This window comes from Canis lupus, chromosome 6, assembly GCF_048164855.1.
Source record: "Canis lupus baileyi chromosome 6, mCanLup2.hap1, whole genome shotgun sequence".
Classification (NCBI taxonomy): domain Eukaryota; kingdom Metazoa; phylum Chordata; class Mammalia; order Carnivora; family Canidae; genus Canis; species Canis lupus.
The window spans coordinates 47,561,992-47,581,389 of record NC_132843.1 but is presented as its reverse complement, the minus strand read 5'-3'; the positions used below and the strand labels follow the sequence as shown (position 1 = coordinate 47,581,389).

At 40.0% G+C, this 19,398-nt stretch overlaps 1 long non-coding RNA gene across 12 annotated transcripts in view; it reads left to right on the top strand.

The window, feature by feature from the left end:
* LOC140635552 (uncharacterized) overlaps nt 1-19,398 on the top strand; it is a 107,655-nt gene that overhangs the window by 25,625 nt on the left and 62,632 nt on the right. For 8 of the 12 annotated variants that reach the window (XR_012032883.1, XR_012032889.1, XR_012032887.1 and 5 more), the window contains exons 3-4: nt 11,829-12,003; nt 19,030-19,102. This is a non-coding gene — a long non-coding RNA (uncharacterized lncRNA). The remainder of the gene's footprint in view (nt 1-11,828; nt 12,004-19,029; nt 19,103-19,398) is intronic. The other 4 variants (XR_012032890.1, XR_012032880.1, XR_012032891.1 and 1 more) reach the window with 1 other exon arrangement.

Here is a 19,398-nt window from a genome sequence, read left to right as displayed (position 1 = left end):
GCGTATCTATAATTTATCATGTCTCTTCCTAGATGGTACTAATAAACGCTGCTACATCAGGCTTTTGTACTTTTTTCTTCTATGCTGACCAGCCACACCTTCTGTTCATACACTCTTTCTCCAAGCAGTGTGATTTATAATTGGTGTTTCTTATTAAGAAATTACAGTCTTGGGGCATGTGGGTGGTTCAACTAGTTAAGCCTCTGACTTGGGCTCAGATCAGGATCCCAGAGTCATGGTATGAAGCCTTACATCAGGCTCCCTGCTCAGTGTCTCCCTCTCCCTCTGCCCCTCACCCTACTCATGCTCTTTCTCTCTCTCTCTCTCTCTCTCTCACTCTTGCTCTTGCCCTCTCTCTCTCTCAAATAAATAAATACAATCTTTAAAAAATAAAGAAATTGCAGTCTTATTCTAGTACTGTTTCCCTGAGATTTAACCCTACTAACTTTGGAGTTTCGAGTGTTTGTAACACTTAGGCTATAGATTTGAATATATTTTCTTAGAATTCTCCTTCAGTGGTCTTGACTGTATCCTCTATTTGTGGGTTTTACCAGTTTAAGTCACAAAATGCCTGATGCATTTCCAACCTAATAATAATATGCATTGTGTATTAAAGGTCTCCTGTGTGCCTGGATGTCAGTTAGGCTCAGATGTCAGGAACAGAGACTCCCATAGATTAGCTCGAGAAAGGAAAAGAGGGGGAGAGAAGGGACGGAACATTGTAGATAAGGGACAGGAGGGCCACTTGGGAAGCTGAAGACCAAAACAAAGTTTGACTGGGTCCAGAAAGAGGATGCTCTATTTGGGGGTCAGTGGCAAAATGCCCTGGATCTTTTACCAAGTATTTCACCGTAGAGGAACTCAAATACGTTCCAGTGTTCCTTCTAGTCTCCTCTTGCTGGCCTCCTTGGCTTCTATTTTGTATATCTTTTCTTGTGATTACAGCTTTGCTTATGCTTAATTTAACTCTGTCATGTTCCCTCATGGTCTGGACTGTATCTCATTATGTCTCCCATTCTGTTATTTCACTGCTGACAGTTAATTCCCTGGGTATTTTCCCGATTAAGATTTCCAAAAGCAAGTATTTGACTGGTTCAACTAATCCCTCTTAGACATGTTTCTTTTTACGCTGAGTTAATTTGTGAGTACCTTGGGTCAGGTGCCTGCTTACAATCCCAGGAGCTAGAGCCCACGAGGACATTGCTATAAGGTGTGTGTAATTTCTTGCTGAAGGTGAATGCATCTATAGGGACGGTGAGAAGAATCATTTTCCTTAGCAAGGCAGGAACTATCATCAGCCAATTTATTTAGGTATCTTGCTAAGAAAGTTGCATACATTAGCTCACTTAATCCTCCAACAAACATATGGGGTAGATATTATTATCCTCACTTTGTAGAAAAAGAAATTCAGGCTTAGGAAGATTAAGCCCCAAATCATGCAGCTTGTTAGTAGCAGAAAAAGTACTCCAGTAGAGATCATTATGCTTTAAATGTCCTCAAAGCCCATAGTTTGACAGACCTTTTTTTTTTAGGGTAAAGATCTGTATCGTCTAAAAGAGGAGAGACAAGGTATTCCCATGGCCTTTGAGTGCACAGGAATAGCATGCATTCTAGAACAATAGTTAACATTTTCTAAGTGCTTTCTATATACCAGGTTAATGTTATAAGTGTTTTAAGTGAAACACTCTTTGAAGTCTCATAATAACCCTATAAAATAGTTGCAATATCATCCCCATTTTATAAATGAAAACTGATATACAAAAGGAAACAGAAGTTCAAAGAAAGTGGTCCATTAAAGGCACCTGGGACTCAAAAACTCCAAATATATGTACTTGTTAGAAGCAATAATGATTGAGAAGGACCTCTCAAAGTTTGCCCGTTTTCTGCTAAAGGCAGGACAGTGGTAACATTTATTTTATTAAGGGAGGGTGATTTGGGATGCCTGGGTGGCTTAGTACATTAACCTTCTGCCTTCAACTCAGGTCACGATCCCAGAGTCCTGGGATAAGTCCCATGTTGGGCTCCCTGCTCAGCAGAGTCTGCTTATCCCTCTGCCCTTCCCCCACTGCTTGTGATCTCTCTCTCTCTCTCTCTCTCTCCCTCCCAAATAAAATTTTTTTTTTTTCAAATAAAATTTTTTAAAAAAGCGGGAGGAGGGTAGTTTGGATTACACTTTAGAAATGACTTCATGGCTATAAAAGTTGGGCTACATAGAACCACCCAGGATGTCTGCAAATCACTTTTCTATCCATATTCTCTTCCACCCCTTCTCCCTGTATCCAAAAGCCCTGTGCACCACAAGGATAGCTAATTATTTTTCTGAAAGGGTTTCAATGCACTTTCATATGTCTCAGCGTCTGTTTATGAAATGGTAGGAAAATCCTGAGTTTGACTGGGAACCAGGAAGAGATCATGACTTGCACAAGAGTGAGCTACTAGAGGGGAGGCATGCTTTGGTGGAGAGGGGTCGGCAGTCTATCTCTGTCTGCCACAGTCCCACAATTGATGAGGTTCACCCAGTGTCATCTGTCATCAGAAATGACAGTCAATTCAGTCTTCATTGATCATTAACAGGTTGTTTGGCAATGACTGAGTATTGAAAGGCAAAGACAAATGACCTAAGTTCTGGCAAAGAGATATTTCATTCCAGAAAATCCAGCAGATAATGGGAAAAGGCTACCCTGTCCCAGATAGCAGAAAGGGAAAGGGCAGGCTAAGTAATATCACCCTTGTCTGGCTCCCCAGCACTTCGCCCTCCCTCTACCTTAGTTCTAATGACTGGCTATCTTAGTGCTGAGCTGGTCTTGTACATGTCCATCATCCTCACTGGACTGTGAGCTCCTGAAAGTTGTTGTCCATGTGCCTACGACAGAAGAAATGTTCAATTAATATTTGCTGGGGAGAATTTTTAGTATTATCCCTTGATATATAAGTAGCAAAACCAAGATGTAGAGAATGGTCCTATCCCATGGGTATCAAAGCGTCAGTATGACTCTGTCTAACCTCACAATCCAATCTCATACTTTCTAGTTCGGGGAGGCTCTAATCTCTCCCCGAGGAGATGAGGTCCAAGGCATCAGCATTCCCTAGGCTCTTTCTCAGTTCCTTCCCCTTGATTTCTTTTCTCCAGAGTATGACAATAAATTATGAGCAATGTGGGGACAAGTTTCCTGGGTTTCCTCTCTCCATTTCATACATTTCATATAAGAGTACATCTGGTGGTGGGGAGGTAATGACTTCTGCCTAGACACTTTTTCTGAGTTTCTTATAGATCTGAACATAACCTAGGGCAGGAAGGGAAAAGGAATGAAATGAAGCCAGCTGCTGTTCCAATTTCTATTGCTGGCTTTAAACCTGCCTTAGGCTTTACTTCCTCCTCCAGTTCTCCCCATCTCGGATCTGCAATCTTGCCCATCTCTACAACGCAACAGGCAGGGGTCAAGGAGAAGGTGGGCATGATTGGTGCCGACATTAACAGAGTTCCGGAGGGTATTGTATTTCTAGTATGAAGTACAATGGGGGACCCTATCTAGTCTAATGACCTCATTTTACAAATACGAGCTAAAGCACAGGGAGTTCAAATGACCTACCCAAGATCATTCTTATGGAGAGAATGGGTGGCCCAGAAGGAGATGAATCCATTGTCTTTCATTCTCATTTCAGTCCCTTATTGCTATAGTGCACTTAATTGAGGAAAATAAAATGAGCAGTAAACACCAGTTTTATTGCCATTTCAAGATATACCACAGAGCTTCAGACAAACAGAGTTGATAATACTGCACTTGTTTAAAAACAATATCCCTTGTGCTTCTGGAGTTTTAGCAAAGACTGAAGTTTATTTGCCATAATTCTTTTTGGTATTTTACTTCTCAGTATCTTAAAGAGCAGAACACAGCAGGATTAATTTTCTTGCATGGTAGGAATTGCCTTCAGCTTTCATACACAGTATTAATTGGTCAGTGTTTTACTCCTGAGGTTTCACTGTACCATTGTTTCCATTTTACGCTTTTCATATCTTGGGTTCAATAATGTTTGTTGGTAATAAGTGCTTCCCATGACCTTGTAGAGTTATCTACATACCCTACAGTTGCACTCTTCAAAAGGACTTCGGTTATTATCAATTTAAGCAACAGACAGTTGAGGAGTAGAACCAAATCTCAAACCATGAATGGCATCACCTAGTGTTATCTAGCAAAATTAGTAGACATATGGGATGAACAAAGCTTTAATAATGTGCATTAATGTTGATACATTAGGGGGGCATTTTATTCACAGGCACTTAGAATACTCAGTTGTAGTAGATAGAATGGTAAAGGTATTTTCAGGCTTTCTAGGATTTTAGATGGAGAAAAACTTACCTAGAAATTAAATCCTAAATGCAGAATTCAAATGGCTTGATCACTGTCATATTCCATATTCCAAAGTTCGCTCCTGAACCGAGAGTTCCTCAGAAATGGTAATTTTTAAATTGTGTCTCAGAGGTTGTTTGCATGGACCTCAGGGCTGGGAGTTAGTAGGGGAAGGGGAATAAGGAGCAGGGCTTCAAGGCTCCAAACCGTGCTTCAATCAGATAAGCTAGGCTGTTTTTTCTCCCTTTCCTCTCTCCCTCCCTCTTTCTTTCCCTTCCTTTCTTTCCTTCCTCCCTCTTTCCCACCCTCCTACATTCCTTCCTGTATTTTTCTAAATTTCTGACTAAGATAGCTTTTGAATAAAGGGAGATGATTCTTAAAAACAGAGTTTAAATATAGTACAGAGACATTGGAGATATATATCCAGTATTTTATAGTCAGATTCATTGACATAATTTACAGACAATAAATCATATAACTATAAGTATACAGTCTAATGAGCTTGGACAAGTGGATACAGTTGTCTAACCACCACCACCACAATCAAGACATAAAACACTTCCATCACTCCTCAGAGTTTCCTTAAAACCAATACCATCCTGCTGCCCCAGGCAAATACTGTTCTGCCTTCTGTTGTGATGATTTGGCTTTTGTAAGAATGTCATAAAAATGCAATCAAACCTGTAGACTTTGAGACTGGCTTCTCTCACTTCTTTTACTAGCATTGTATGCTTTTGAGATGCTTTCATGTTGTGTCTAATAATAGCTCACTGCTTTTTATTGCTGAGTAGTGTTCCATTGCATGGATATACTACAGTATTTTTCTATTAAATAAGTGAATTTTTGGTATTGTTCCTAAATTTTTAAATTTGAATTTCTAAAATTAGTCCAACATTTATTTCTAAATTTCTATTAAATTTGTTTCTGCTAAATAACTCCTTTTTTTTAATTAAAGGAAAGTTAGATTCTTTCTACTTTTTTGGTTTTTCCAAATAAAGCTACTCTGAACATTCCCATGCATACCTTTGTGTGGACATATGTTTTCATATCTTTGGTGTAAATAGCTAGGAGTAGAATTGCGGGGTCATATGGTAAACAAGTATTTGACTTTTTAAGAAATTTCTTAAGTATTTTCCAGAGTGGTTGTTTGTATCTCATTGTAGTTTTAACGCGTTTCCATGTTGACTAATGATGTTGAATACCTCTCCATGTGCTTATTTGCTTTTGGAAAGTGTTTATTGATACATTTGGCCTATTTTTTGTTGGATTATTTAAATTATTGTTATTGACTTGTAAGAGTTGTCAGATATTTTTGAGAATATTTTCACTCCTTCCTGAGCTTGCCTTTTCATTTTCTTAATAATGCCCTTTGAAGACAAGGAGTTTTAGAATTTTATGAAGTTCACTATGTCATTTTGTTTATTTTATGGCTCATACTTTTTGTGCTCTCTCCTAGAAAACCTTACCTAATCTAAAGTCACAAAATCTGTATTTTTTCTTCTAGATGCTTTATAGTTTTAGTTTATACACATAGGTCTGTGATCCATTTTTAGTTTAATTTTTCTGCATAGTATAAAGTAAGAGTTGAAGTTCTCTCTTTTTCCATATATAATATCCAAATTTTCCAGCACTATTTTTTGAAAAATTATCCTTTCCCTATTTAATTACCTTGACATCTTTATCCAAAATCACTTGACTTTATATGAAGGTGTATGTTTGGGTCAAGCTAATGACTTAACATTTAAGCCTTTGAGGAGGAGGAGAAAGCCAGTTTGTAAGATGCCCTGAACTCCCAACCACTGGAGATAGCGTTAAGGAGCTGGCCTGTGGGGGCACTGGGGGGTTCAATGGTTGAGCATCTGCTTTTGGCTCAGGTCGTGATGCTGTGAGGTCCTGTTTGGCCATGTCAGTGAAAGGTCCAGAGAGCCAGTAATACTACAACCAGGTGGGCCTATTCATGAATTTATAGGATCAGTTTATTTAGGAGAAGTCTTTAGACAGAGACCGCCATGTAGAAGGGGCAGGAAAGATCCAGGTAAGGTATCAGGATCCCAGTCAAGTGGGTTTGGATGAAGGAAGGAAAACTGAATCCAGAATTGAACTACTCACAAGTTAGATACCCAAAGCTCATCATATATATAAGCCTCCAAGGCTCATTTCGGGTGTTGCAGTCCTGTTTATTTCTCAATAACTTCTATTAAACTCCTTTGATGGCAGAAATAGAATTAAGTATAAATCCGAGTGATCCCCTAGTATGTGACAAACCTTACCAATAAAGGAGATTACCCCAGCTCGCTTTGTCTTTCCTACCTCCTTCAAGCTTCTCTTGAATTTCTGGTTAAGTCATTTGTCCTGCACTTCATGTTTGCTGTTCCCTATGCCGTTGGCTTTTATATATGTTCTGTCTCTTCAGAGGGATTGTGAACCTGGTTTGTGTCAAGAAACCAAAGAATTTTTAATTTGGAAAAAAACCCACAGAATTTCTAATTTGGAGCTATCTTAATACTGTACAGTATTCTGAATTCTTTATCATTATGTATTTGCTCCTTTTCACTCTTCCTTTTTCTTTTTTTTTTTTTTTAAGGATTTTATTTATTTATTCCTGAGAGAGAGAGAGAGAGAGAGAGAGAGAGAGAGAGGCAGAGAAACAGGAAGAGGGAGAAGCAGGCTCCATGCAGAGAGCCCAATGTGGGACTCAATCCTGGGACCCCGGGATCACGTCCTGGGCCGAAGGCAGATCCTCAACCACTGAGCCACCCGGGTGCCCCTCACTCTTCCTTTTTCTACCATCCCAGCAGGTAGAAGAATTATCATTATTAAAGCTGGACTGCAAAAGTGAATTCAAAGTAAGTTTCATTTTTCTGATCTCCGGAATTGATTCTTGAGATTCAAAATGGAATTTTCTGAATGGATCATGAAATAGAGTTTAAGCCAGAATCATTGTATGGGATTAGGAGATGGTGATGGCACAAATTTATGGAGGAGATTGGAGGTGGCAGAGGTAAGAGAATCCAATCTGGAGGGACTACATGGAAAGAAATAAAGACTGTATCAAGCATTAGTTGAACATCATGAAGGGCTGACTCTGACAATAGAAAAGTCATGTGAGTGCTTGAAGTCCATTCTTTGCCATTGGATAAGCCTCTCCCCCATACCATCCAGGTGTTGATTCCATCAGGTGAGGACTTTCCATCAGTGAAGATCTGTGCATGGCTAGGATTGGCCCAACCATGCCCTAGATGTTGCCGAACTTCATCCAAACACTCTTATTGTTGCGTCCTCTCAGTGGCCCAGAATACCTATTATTTACCTGCCTTCACTCAAAAAGTACCATGTCCTGAGGAGGTGGTATTTAGAAGGGAAAGCTCTCTCCAAATGAAAATTGCCCAGTGCCTTCCTTCATGCTTGTGGGGGGAAAAATCAGCATTTATTGGATACTTTGCGACAGACAGAAAGGGCTTTAAGTGAATTGTCTCATTTAACCCTGAAAACAATTTCATGACTTGAGAAATTAAAAAATATATATGTTATATATGTGTCTGTGTATAGTCAAATATATGTATGTACATAGGTGTACATACATATATATGCACATACATAGCTATCCATTCTAGGTAATTGCCTATATTGGCAATTGGTATATTTCTTTTAAAGTGTGATATTATACTTTCATTATTATTTTTTGCGGCCCAAAGGACCATCAATGTCTTAAGTGTCATGATGCTCAGTACATGGTGGTTGATGATGGTGATGGTGATGGTGACAGCAAAGAAACCACAGTAAGACAATTAGAATTCCTCTAGGCACATACTTCCCAGTTTTATCACTTTTTAAAAAAGATTTTATTTATTTATTCATGAGAGACACACAGAGAGAGAGAGAGAGAGGCAGAGACACAGGCAGAGGGAGAAGCAGGCTCCATGCAGGGAGCCCAATGTGGGACTCGATCCTGGGACTCCAGAATCACACCCTGGCCTGAAGGCGGCGCTAAACTGCTGAGCCACCGGGGGTGCCCAGTTTTATCACTTTTTAACATTGTGTCACTAATGAACACTGATTGCAGACAGTTCTACAATTTTGTTACAACTCTTTAGAACAATTCTTAATAGCATCAAGAGCTGCTATGGAAAGCCTTCTCACCATCTCTATAAAAGGCAGAAGACTGGTTAGGGAATTTGTCCCCTTGATTCTTTCCAGTTCTCTCTGTACATGGTGTCCACTGTCTTTTTTTTTTTTTTTTCCCACTGTCTTATTAAAAGGAGAACATGAAGGATTTGCCCGGAGGAGCAAATCTAAACTTAAATAAATGGCTAAATTGTTCCTTGTGGCTATGTTCTCTGCCACCCACAATCCCCCTCTGGCTTTGCACACAGATTTATATTAATCAGAGACCTCTCTCCCAGATAGAAGAGAGGTGACCATATCTAATGCCACCCCCCGGCACACACACACACACACACACACACACACACTCTTCCTAGATACAGAGAGAAAAGCATTTTTTCCCTGCCTCTCTTGTACTTGCTGCTAAATGAACACGGAGCAAGGCAGCTTGCATTCTTACAAGCTCATTGTCATTTCCCTGAAAATCTGGAGGAGGGAACCCGGGGTGGCGCAGTGGTTTGGCGCCTGCCTTTGGCCCAGGGTGCGATCCTGGAGACCCGGGATCGAGTCCCACATCAGGCTCCCGGTGCATGGAGCCTGCTTCTCCCTCTGCCTGTGTTTCTGCCTCTCTCTCTCTCTCTCTGTGAATATCATAAATAAATAAAAATTAAAAAAAAAAGAAAATCTGGAGGACTCTGCCCAATATTATTTCACAGGATGAAAGATAATATACTCCACAATCTATCCAAACGTGGGAAGCGATTGTTTTAGTCCAGCCAACTCCAGAGTAAATAAGTATTTCCACTGTAGATGGCATGAAATATTAAATACACAATTTAAGTGGTTTCTTTTTCAGGTTGTGTGTGTGAGAGAGAGAGAAGGAGTGAGTGTGTGATTGTTTGTTTCGTTGCCAAGATATATCCCAGGCAGCGCTAACAAACACCATATCTAATGAACAGAACTAGGCTGGAATTTCAAATTGAAATTATATTGCACTTAGCTCTACCCTGTCCCTGTCCCCACTTCCTGATGTTTGGTTATCAGTAATGTGGTAGGGCAGCTGCAGTTGTCAGGCAGGATTGCTGCTGGGCAAACTTGTGTCACTGTAAAATTCCGTCAAAGGCCCTGGGCTTTCTCTTAAAGCCCCCAGCTCCTGCCACCTTTTGTTGTTTTACAAGCACAAGCCCCTACTCTTGTCCCCTGTCAGGCTTTACTCACTTAACATTATCCCAGGCTCAAGAGAGAACCCAGACGTTTCCTGCCTTGCCCCATCAAAATCTTCTTCTAGGGACTTGCCGCATTACTAGCTAATCAATTTGATAAAGTAAATAGAACAGAGGTGTTAATGGCTGGGAATGACCTTAAATTAACCTTCTCAGGTCACTTTGTGCATTTTTATAGAATGCTTGTTGCTTTTAGCAGTGAGAAGAGTGAGCTACCCAAATGTGGTGCTGGATAAAGAAGAGTGAATTTCCTTCCCCTCTCTGGGAAACCCTCTAAACATTCATCACATCACACCAGGCAGGTGTCCTCACACCAAAGGTGGCTCGAAGTAGGGCAGCACCTTAGCTTTTACTCAAGGCCACAGACCACAGTCTTAAATTAAGCTAGCTTTCTGACAAATGTACACAGTTCCTCACAAGAGGAAGGGGTGATAGAAGTGGATGGAGAGGCACAAATTCATCATCACTGGGAGAAAATGAAATTGAAGCAGAGACTTTGCTGTAAACAAGTTAGCGGCACGATCTTCATATATAAACATGTCTCCTCACTTAGAGTTGCAAGAAATAGAGGGAAAATGATAAATATGCCAAACTTTAGTTCTGGGAAATATGTCAAAATAAGCAGTGTTGAAAATAAAACTATTATTGTGCTTGCATTGCAGGGCTGCTTTTTCTATAAAGCACAATTTGCACAGGTAATGTGTTACAGCATGACGCAGACATTCTGGCCCTGAGGCCTTCTTTAGGGCACCGGAAAAGGACCAAAGAGCTCTGTTTGGAAGAGAAACAAAAATGAAAGAGGCACAAATTAAGATCAGAAGGAGATAATTGAGAAATAACAGTTTTTTGGAGTGCCTGGCTGGCTCAGTTGGGGGAGCGTGCGACACTTGGTCTCAGAGTTGTGAGTTCAAGCCCCATGTTGGGTGCAGAGATTACTTAAAAATAAAATATATAGTTTATATATATATACATATAAATACATACATATATATGTATTCATATATAAAATAGATGAAATAGATAAGTACATATACATGTACATACATAGGTATGTATATATCCATATATACACATACATATGTATATTTACAGACATACTTATACACATACATGCACATATACTTATATACATATGTATGTGGATGTATATACACGTATATATGTATATGTGTGTGTGTGTACGTGTGTATATAACATTCTTTCCACAAACCTAGTTCAAGCCACTTACCCAAATGCTACTAGAAATGTCAAAAAATATTTCACTTTATATTTCCTTTTACTTTTAGAAAAACTCATAAAAAATTCAGATGTTTTTCTCAGTTGTTGGGCCACAGCCACCCTAACTTGCCAGAGAAACAGGTCTACCTGGATTTATACTTTTAGCTTATACATGAGGACACAGGATTATTAATTAATCCCGGCATCACACGGTTGAGGCCTCCTATGAAGAGGATGGCTGGCTTCATTGTAGGGATCAGAGGTAGGGGGTTAACTAGAAATATGAAGAAGACGGTTCTTACTTTTGGGAAGCCATACCCTAGTGGAGGAGGAGTAGACATGAACAAGGAGCTGTAACACAATGCAGTGAGTGTCATGATAAAGACAGGTGAGGGGCATGTGGGTGGCTCTGTCAGTTAAGCTTCCGGCTCTTGATTCAGGCTCAGGTCATGATTTCAAGGTAGTGAGACCAGGCCCACACTGGGCATGGAGCCTGCTTGGGATTCTCGCTCTTCCTCTCTCTCTCCCCTTCCCCATCTCTGTCTCTCTCTTAAAAAAAAAAAAAAAAGGCAGGTAGCATATGAGTGGAGATACAGAGGAGGAACAGGGACTCTGCAGAAGAGTGACTGGGTGCTTCAGTGACCAACCAGGCTTGAAGTGCAGTCTCTAGAGAAGCATTACATAGCAGCTTGACTTCCTTTTACTCAATTTAAATTTCATTTGGAACATTGAAGGGGAAGGTAGTGTAAATTGGCAAAATATAACCAGCACTTCCTTACCAATTGGTTAACTGGGAAGAGCAAATTAAGTAATCTAATTTATTTTGGTTATACTGCCCTTATTTTTTGTAATAAAATAGGAATGGATTAACACAAGTTTCCTTACTCATATACTTTCAATGAATTCAGAGTAATTTCTATGTCTTCTCTTTCAGGATTAGATTTTCAGATGGGTCATGCTTTTCTTTAAAGTCTGACACTCAAGTAGAAGAAGTAAACTCTCAAACCAATGAGTAGAAGTTATAAAAACAACAGATTTGTGTCCCAATACAGGAAAGAAATTTCCATGGACTGTGTTTTCCACAATGGGGTGCACAGGCTTTCCAGGAAGTGAGTATCCTTTTATTAGACATGCTCGAGCATGTGAAAGAGTTTCCTCCATTGGGTGGGAGTTTGAGCTGGATGGCCTTTAAAGACAGACTCTGAGTTCAACCAACAATTCTCTCTTCTAAGTTTCTCTGACTTAACCTGGGTTCCACAGAAAATAGCCCAAGACCATTTTCCAAGCAGTCAGGAAGGGGGAAAAGAAGATATAATACAAGAAGGAGGGAAAAGCACATTCAAGGTAGTGCCTTATCCTAATGGCCACAACTTCACAAGAAACACAGTTAGGGCTTGACCAGGTGAAGTGCCTTCTAGACAGGCTGGGCAGAAATGCCATGCCTCTCTGTGCTTTGATGCAGGGCAGGAGGAAAAGGAAACCATAGCTTCCTTCCATCTCCTGGTTCTTACTGATCAAAGCTTATCTCATGGTCATTGATTCTGCTGCGCTTCCATTCTAGGCTGTGTCGCTTGGCCCCTTGGGAACACCTGCTAGAAACACCAGTGTGGTTCTTTATCTGAATCTAGAAGTTGTTTGAGAGCTGTAGTCCATCTGGTCAGGGGAGGTCAGATGAGATGGAGACTTTGCTCCTCCTGCTCCTCATCCCAAGAGAAGCAAAAAAAGCCTGAGGTGCTCAGAGGCTAAGCCACGTAGCAGCAATCAGGGCTCCTCAGGGAGCAAGTGCTCTAGCCCTGGAGCCAGTGGCGCTGAGCAGATCAGAGGAGGCACATACCCTTGGTCTAGCAGCATATTCTGTCTCCAAGTTCATTCCCCACACAGACTTTCTTCAGTCTGGGCTTTCTCCTCCACATTAAACCTTAGGAAGTATTGAGAAAACAATGAGAATCCAACACAAAGAAAGAACTACTGAATAGAAGATGGTTGTTAGACAGAAACAGAAAGAGACAACACAAAAGAGTAGTTTGGGAAGTACAGCTATCTCTGAATCCTTTCTTTTCATGTTTGCCCACCCTCCTGCGACCGTCATGATCCATGGAAATGCATTTTTCATGTACAGGGTACTGGGGACCATTAGTTCCTGGAGATGCGGGGCAGCACCCTGGGCTGGGCCAGGGAGGCGGGCCTTGGCTCCAGGATCACAGCATGTGATCCCCACACCTAGTGGGCAGGGACTCCCAGGATCTTGCCAGACCACCTGAGCTGCTCTTTGCAGACTTGTGGTGAGCAGGACAGTTGGCTGACAGGCTGAGATCTTCCTTTATCACAGTTTTAGGGAGTTTTGGGGCCCCTTGTGCCTTCCAGTCCAGAGTGTTTAGGATACAGAAAGAAATTACAGGGTCAAAGCCTTGCCCAAAGCTTTTGGCCTCTCCCTTTCACTCCCCAGTTCAGCATCCCTACTGCAAATTGATACAACAATTTTCTCAAAGTCCTTTCAATTCTCCAGATTCCCAGCTCAGCTGGCTAATCCCTAGTACTCACTTCCTCCCAGTCTTTGCCATCCTGAGTATGTGTGACTATGCTCTTCTTCTTAAAATGTATTTTCTCTTGTTGGGACATTGCCTCTCTTTTCAAAGCTTCTGAGGGCCAGGTTTGTGTGTGTCACAATCTTTGAACCCCTAGAAAAATGTCTAGTACTTTTGAACTAGATCTCAAAAAACGTCTAGTACTTTGAAAAGACTCCAAAACCGTTAGTTGAATTGAATCATGTATCTGTGCCCATTATGTAAGCTGCAAGTGATGCATATAATGACTCAAAGGTCTTAGCCATGAGGCAGTTGCTGATGTGACTATACTGTAGCTTATTATTACAAATTTCTTCGATTTTGATGTTTATTGCACATCTTTTAGCTCATCCTTATTTCTTTTGTTGTTTACACTTCACGCATATTGAATATAGACAAGATTCGGTTTCTGTGCAAAAGACTTGAGCACTCACAGAATATTGGCTATGTAAGTCCAACACACAAATCAGTAAGGACTGATTGAAGCAAAGAAGTGTCTTCTGAAAGTCCTATCTATCAGAGGTGATATTGATACTAAAGAGACAGTGATTCTGCGACTTTGGCATGGTCAAGGCATCTAAACAATGACTTTTTAATGGTAATTTTCATGTGTGTGTTGCCACACTTTTTTCTAGTGTATCAGACGTAACGTATACAGAATAAAATCATCTTTTTGAGAAAGAGAAAGAGAGAGAGAGCACGAGCACCAACAGGGTGGAAGGGGCAGAGGGAGAGGGAGAGAGAGAGATCTTAAGTGGGCTCCATGCCCACTGCAGAGCCCATGCAGTGCTCCATCTCACAACCCTAAGATCATGACCTGAGCCAAAATCAAGAGTTAAATGCTTAACTGACTAAGCCACCCAGGTGCCCCTAAAATCATCTTTTTAAGTGTACAGTCACCATCCTCTTTTGTGACCACTGTCCCCAAGCACCCAACTGCCCTGCCTTTTCTCGTAGGTCATATAAAGGTCATATAAAGGCAATCGGACAATGTACTTTCACATGTTTGGCTTCTTTTACTCAGCACAAAGTTGTTTAGATTCATTCATGTTGTTGTGCGTTTAACATGTTATTCCTTTGCTGTATGATTATTATGTAACTTGTTAACTCACTCATCAGTTGATAGACATTTGAATTACTTTCATTTTTTTTGCTGTGATGAATATGATGCTATAGACATTCATTTACAAGTGTTTTCATGAGCACGTATTGTCATTCTTCTTGGGTAAATACCCAAGGAGTGAGATTGCTCAGCTGTATGATTAGTATATGTATAACTTTATACATTGTACATTCCCAGCAGCAGTGTATGAGAATTCCAGTTGTTTTATTTCCTTGTCAACACTTGATATGTTCAGTATTTTTGACTTTGGTTACTCTAGTATAGTGGTATCTCTTTGTGGTTTTAGTTTGTATTTCTCTGATGCCTAATGATCTGCATGTATCTTCCTATATTAAGTGTCTGTTCAAATATTTTGTCTATTTCTCGGTGGGGTGAAAGTGTTGTTTGTCTTCTTATAATCAAGTGTTTTTTTATGATCATATATTTTATTTTGCTCTCTTTTGGTTATTATATTCTTTTTATTTAGTTTTTTAAAATTCCATATAGCATACAGTACTTTATGAGTTTCAGGTGTATAACATAGCAATTCAACAATTCTATACATGACTCAGAACTCATCGTGGTAAGTGGACTCTCAATCCCCATCAGGGGATCCACATTCTTCTACCCACCTCCCTTCCGGTAACCATCGGTATGTTCTTCATAGTTACAGAGTCTGTTTTGGGTTTGTCTCTTTTTTTTTTCTTTGTTCATTAGTTTTATTCCTTAAATCCCACATATGAGTGAAATCATATGGTATTTGCCTTTCTCTGATTGACTTATTTCACTTAGTGTTATACTCTCTAGATCCATCCATGTTGTTACAAATGGCAAGATTTCATTTTTTTTTTTTATGGCTGAATAACATTCCCTTGTGTTCCACTTTTTCTTTATCTATTCATCTATCAATGGACCCTTGGGCTGCTTCCATAGTTTGGCTGTTGTAAACAATACTGCTATAAACATAGGGGTGCCTGTATTCCTTTGGTTTAGTATTTTTGTATTCTTTGGTAAATACTCAGAAGCGTGATTTCTGGATGGTAGGGGAGTTCTACTTTTTGAGGAAACTTCGTATTCTTTCCGCAGTGGCCACACCAGTTTGCATTCCCACCAACCGTGTTATGAGGGCTCTGTTTCCTCTGCATCCTCACCAACACTTACGTTTCTTGTGTATTTTATTTTTAGCCATTCTCACAAGTATGAAGTGATGATATTTCATTGTGATTTTGACATGTGTTTCTCTGATGATTAGTGATGTAATTGTGTAGTTTTAAAAATATATTTTTGATAAAAACTCTTTGTGAGATATCTATTTTGCAGAAATTCTTAATTTTCATGAAATCTATTTTTTGTTGTTGCAGTTTTGTTTGATTCATGCTTTTTACATCTTGCTTAAGAAAACTTTGCCTAACCCCATGCTGCAATGGGGCATTTTCTCCTATATTTTCTTCTAAATTTTTTATAGTTTTAGTCCAGACCTTTTTAATGATTATTTTTATTTATCTCTTCCTAGTTTTTAAGCATAGTGCTCTCTTCAGGTGCCCATTATATATGATCAAAAACCATATGATATAGACTTATAGGAAATGACTTACCATCTGTTTTACAGTTATCATTGTCATAAAATAATATGTATGTTAAGATAAGATTTTTGAAAAGAGAGTCCAGAAAGATATACACCAAAATAGAACAGTGCTCATCTCTCTGAATTATGAGTGATATTTATTTTTTTTTACTAAATGCCACTGAATTGTGCACTTCAAGTGATATTTATTTCTTTATTTTTACTTTTCTATATTTTTCTGATTTTTAAAAATGAATATGTATATTTAAAACTACCATTAATATGCATAAATAATAATAAATGATAAATAGTAATAAATAGAGCAGGTAAGTTTATAGAAGTTAGTTAATTTCTGGGGCACAAGGGTGGATCAGTCAGTTAAGCGTCCAGCTCTTGGTTTCAGCTCAGGTCATGCTCTTGGGGTCAGGAGATCCAGCCCTACATGAGGCTCTGCACTGAGTGGGGAGTCCGCTTCAGATTCTCTCTCTCCCTCTCCCTCTGCTCTTTCCTCTGCTCATGCACACACACTCTCTCTCTCTCTCTCAAATAAATAAATAGATAAAATTTTTTGAAAGAAGTCAGCCTATTTCTTGTTATGTCTTATTTGTCTGGGAAATTCAAGAAAAATGAAAAGCTCTATGGAGCTGGAGCTTTCCTTTAAAAATACCCGTGTCCTTGATAGACCCATAGCTACTACTTAGAGTTTTCAATGTATTTTATTCAAAAATCTAAAAAGTCTCTTCATTGACTTTGCTTTAAGATCTATTGTTTATTCAAGTCATTATATTATATAGGTGTGAAACAAGAAGTTTTAGGGCTCTCAATTCTCTCCTCATCCTATCCTTACCCATGTCCATGGCTCAATTTCCTTGGGAGTAGCAAAGTCCAATGTAGGTAATTAAGGTTAATTGAGGTAATTAAGGTTAAGTGAGTAAAAGTGCCCCTTACCAAAATGCCACTGTACCAGGAGAATGAGTTTCTCTCTCTCTGAAGGTGTAGAATCCACTAGGATAGCCAGGGCCATGTGATTCCTTTGAAGTCTTGGTTTATCTACTCCATGACCACATCAAGAACAGCAGAACCCCAGCACCAAGGAATGTGTTGATCTAGTGGCTCAATACAATTCCTTTTATTTGCATCTCAAGACAAATCCTAGATGACCTTAATCTTCCTGTGAACATAACTGCTTCATATTGCCACCAAACCTTCTTCCAGTGTCCATCTAGTTGAAACACAGCCTCTAAGTAGTACTTTCTTCATTTGTAAGTTACTTTTCTCTGCATAATATTAACATAAGCCTCGGGCCCCAAGCCTGGCCACCAGCTCTGGTGCCTGCACAGTTCTGCCTCAAATGGGAACTCTGGTTTTTCTGAGCTCACAGGCAGGGAACTACTCTGTGGCATCTTCTTTGCCCTGTCACTATCTCCCACCATCTTCACTAAATTAAAGCCTATTTCCCCTAACTAGAGCTCATCTGTTTTTACTCCAATTCAATGTTTTTCCATGCAATGACAATGGAAAACAATAATTTCTGGAGGGACCTATAGAGAAATTGTGGGTCATGATTCATCTCAGACTGGACCTTCTCGTTCTGTAACAGCTAGCCACAGGCTTCTAGTCCCCTCCTCTGTGGGACTAGGCCCCTCCTCTGTGGCCTAGGCCTCTCCTCTAGGTCCCTCCTCTGTGGCCCTCCACAGACTGCCCCACGGAGGATAGACCTGGGCTCATCCTGCCTCTCCATTCAGTCCACGGAGGCAGTCCCAGCCCGTGGCTCTTCCCAAACCCGCTCTTTTTTTTTTATTAAGAATGGCCTGTTTTAAATGGCAACAAACATGGCTTATAATGAAACCAACCTCTAATTACCCAAAACACACATTAAAGCTTATAGCAAATATTCATCAAATCAAATAAATTACTCTTTCTTCCTGTTCTGCTCTACTTCCTTAAGTATTTGTAAGCAAGGCTAATTAAGACTTTTTGAAGTTTTTAATCTCCTGCCTTTCTCTTCAATTTAGAACAAATGTTTTGGTACTATGGATTCGAGCTATACTTTTCAAGCACACAGAAGCCTTCCTGGTGCAAATCCAGCTACTCAGATTGACTTTGTCCTCATGGACAGAAGCTGGAGTCACCGTGGCCACCCTGACCACTGAGCTGAACATTACAACACCTCACATCATCCTAACTCCTGCCCTCCAGACCCCACCACCGGCTCTACTTCTATATTTTTCAGAGAACTCATGTCCTTTAAACACACTATAAAATTTACTTATTTATCATATCTACTGTTAGTGTATCCCCTGAAATGTAAGCTCCAGAAAGGCATGGATTTTTGTCTGATTCGTTGACATATTTTAAATGCCCAGAGCAGTCCTCAATAAATATTTGTCAGATAAACAAGTTGATGATTCAAAGGCCCTCAGAAAGTCTTCTTTACCCTCCACAGCATCCAAACTGTGGCACAGTGTCTGAACTACCGTCATTAGAGATCTCTGCTTTTGAGTTTCTTTATCCGTGGCTTTCTTTAGGTCACAATGCATACACATCCTGCTACGAGGAAAAATGTTCATCTCTTCATTCAATGACTTGTTTTGATTATACGTTATTCAAAAAGCTTGGTACTAGATATTTTGGGGCCAAAAGAGTGAGTCCTATTTATCCCATCCTAAAGGCAGGCTTATATTTAATTTACTATCTGTATGGCATCATACTACTCAAGATAGATACGCAGAGTGTTTCACAGAGGCCCAGAACTGATGGCAGCATTAACCTTCACCCCTAGGGGGCTCAATACCTCGGTGGTCCTGACAATAATTCTGAAAACTGTGAAAAATGGGGACTTTCATTCACTCATTGTTCACTTCTTCATTAATTTAACATACGCTGAATTTCTTTGATGTGCCAGGCATTTGCTGACTCCTGAGTGTGTAGCAGTGAAGAAACAAGACAGAGTCCTTGCCTCATGGAGGTCACAGTTGGTGAGTTGAGAAGCTGGACACTAAAATTGTTTCTTTTAGATGTGACAAGAGTTTTGATTGGGTATGTACGGGGTGGGTTATGGGCGTGTATAGCAAGAGCCGTAGCTCTGGCTTAGCCTGGGGAAGAAGGGCTGGTTATACAGAGTGCCTCTAGGAGAACCCACAGAATTGTGCAAGTCTGTACCTCAGCTCCAGATCTTACAGAGATGTTGCATGGATAGATGTATGAATGTAAACGTAATGTGTTTTGTGTGTTGTTGTCCTTGTCAGTGGTGTTGTTTTTCAGGATTGTGGTT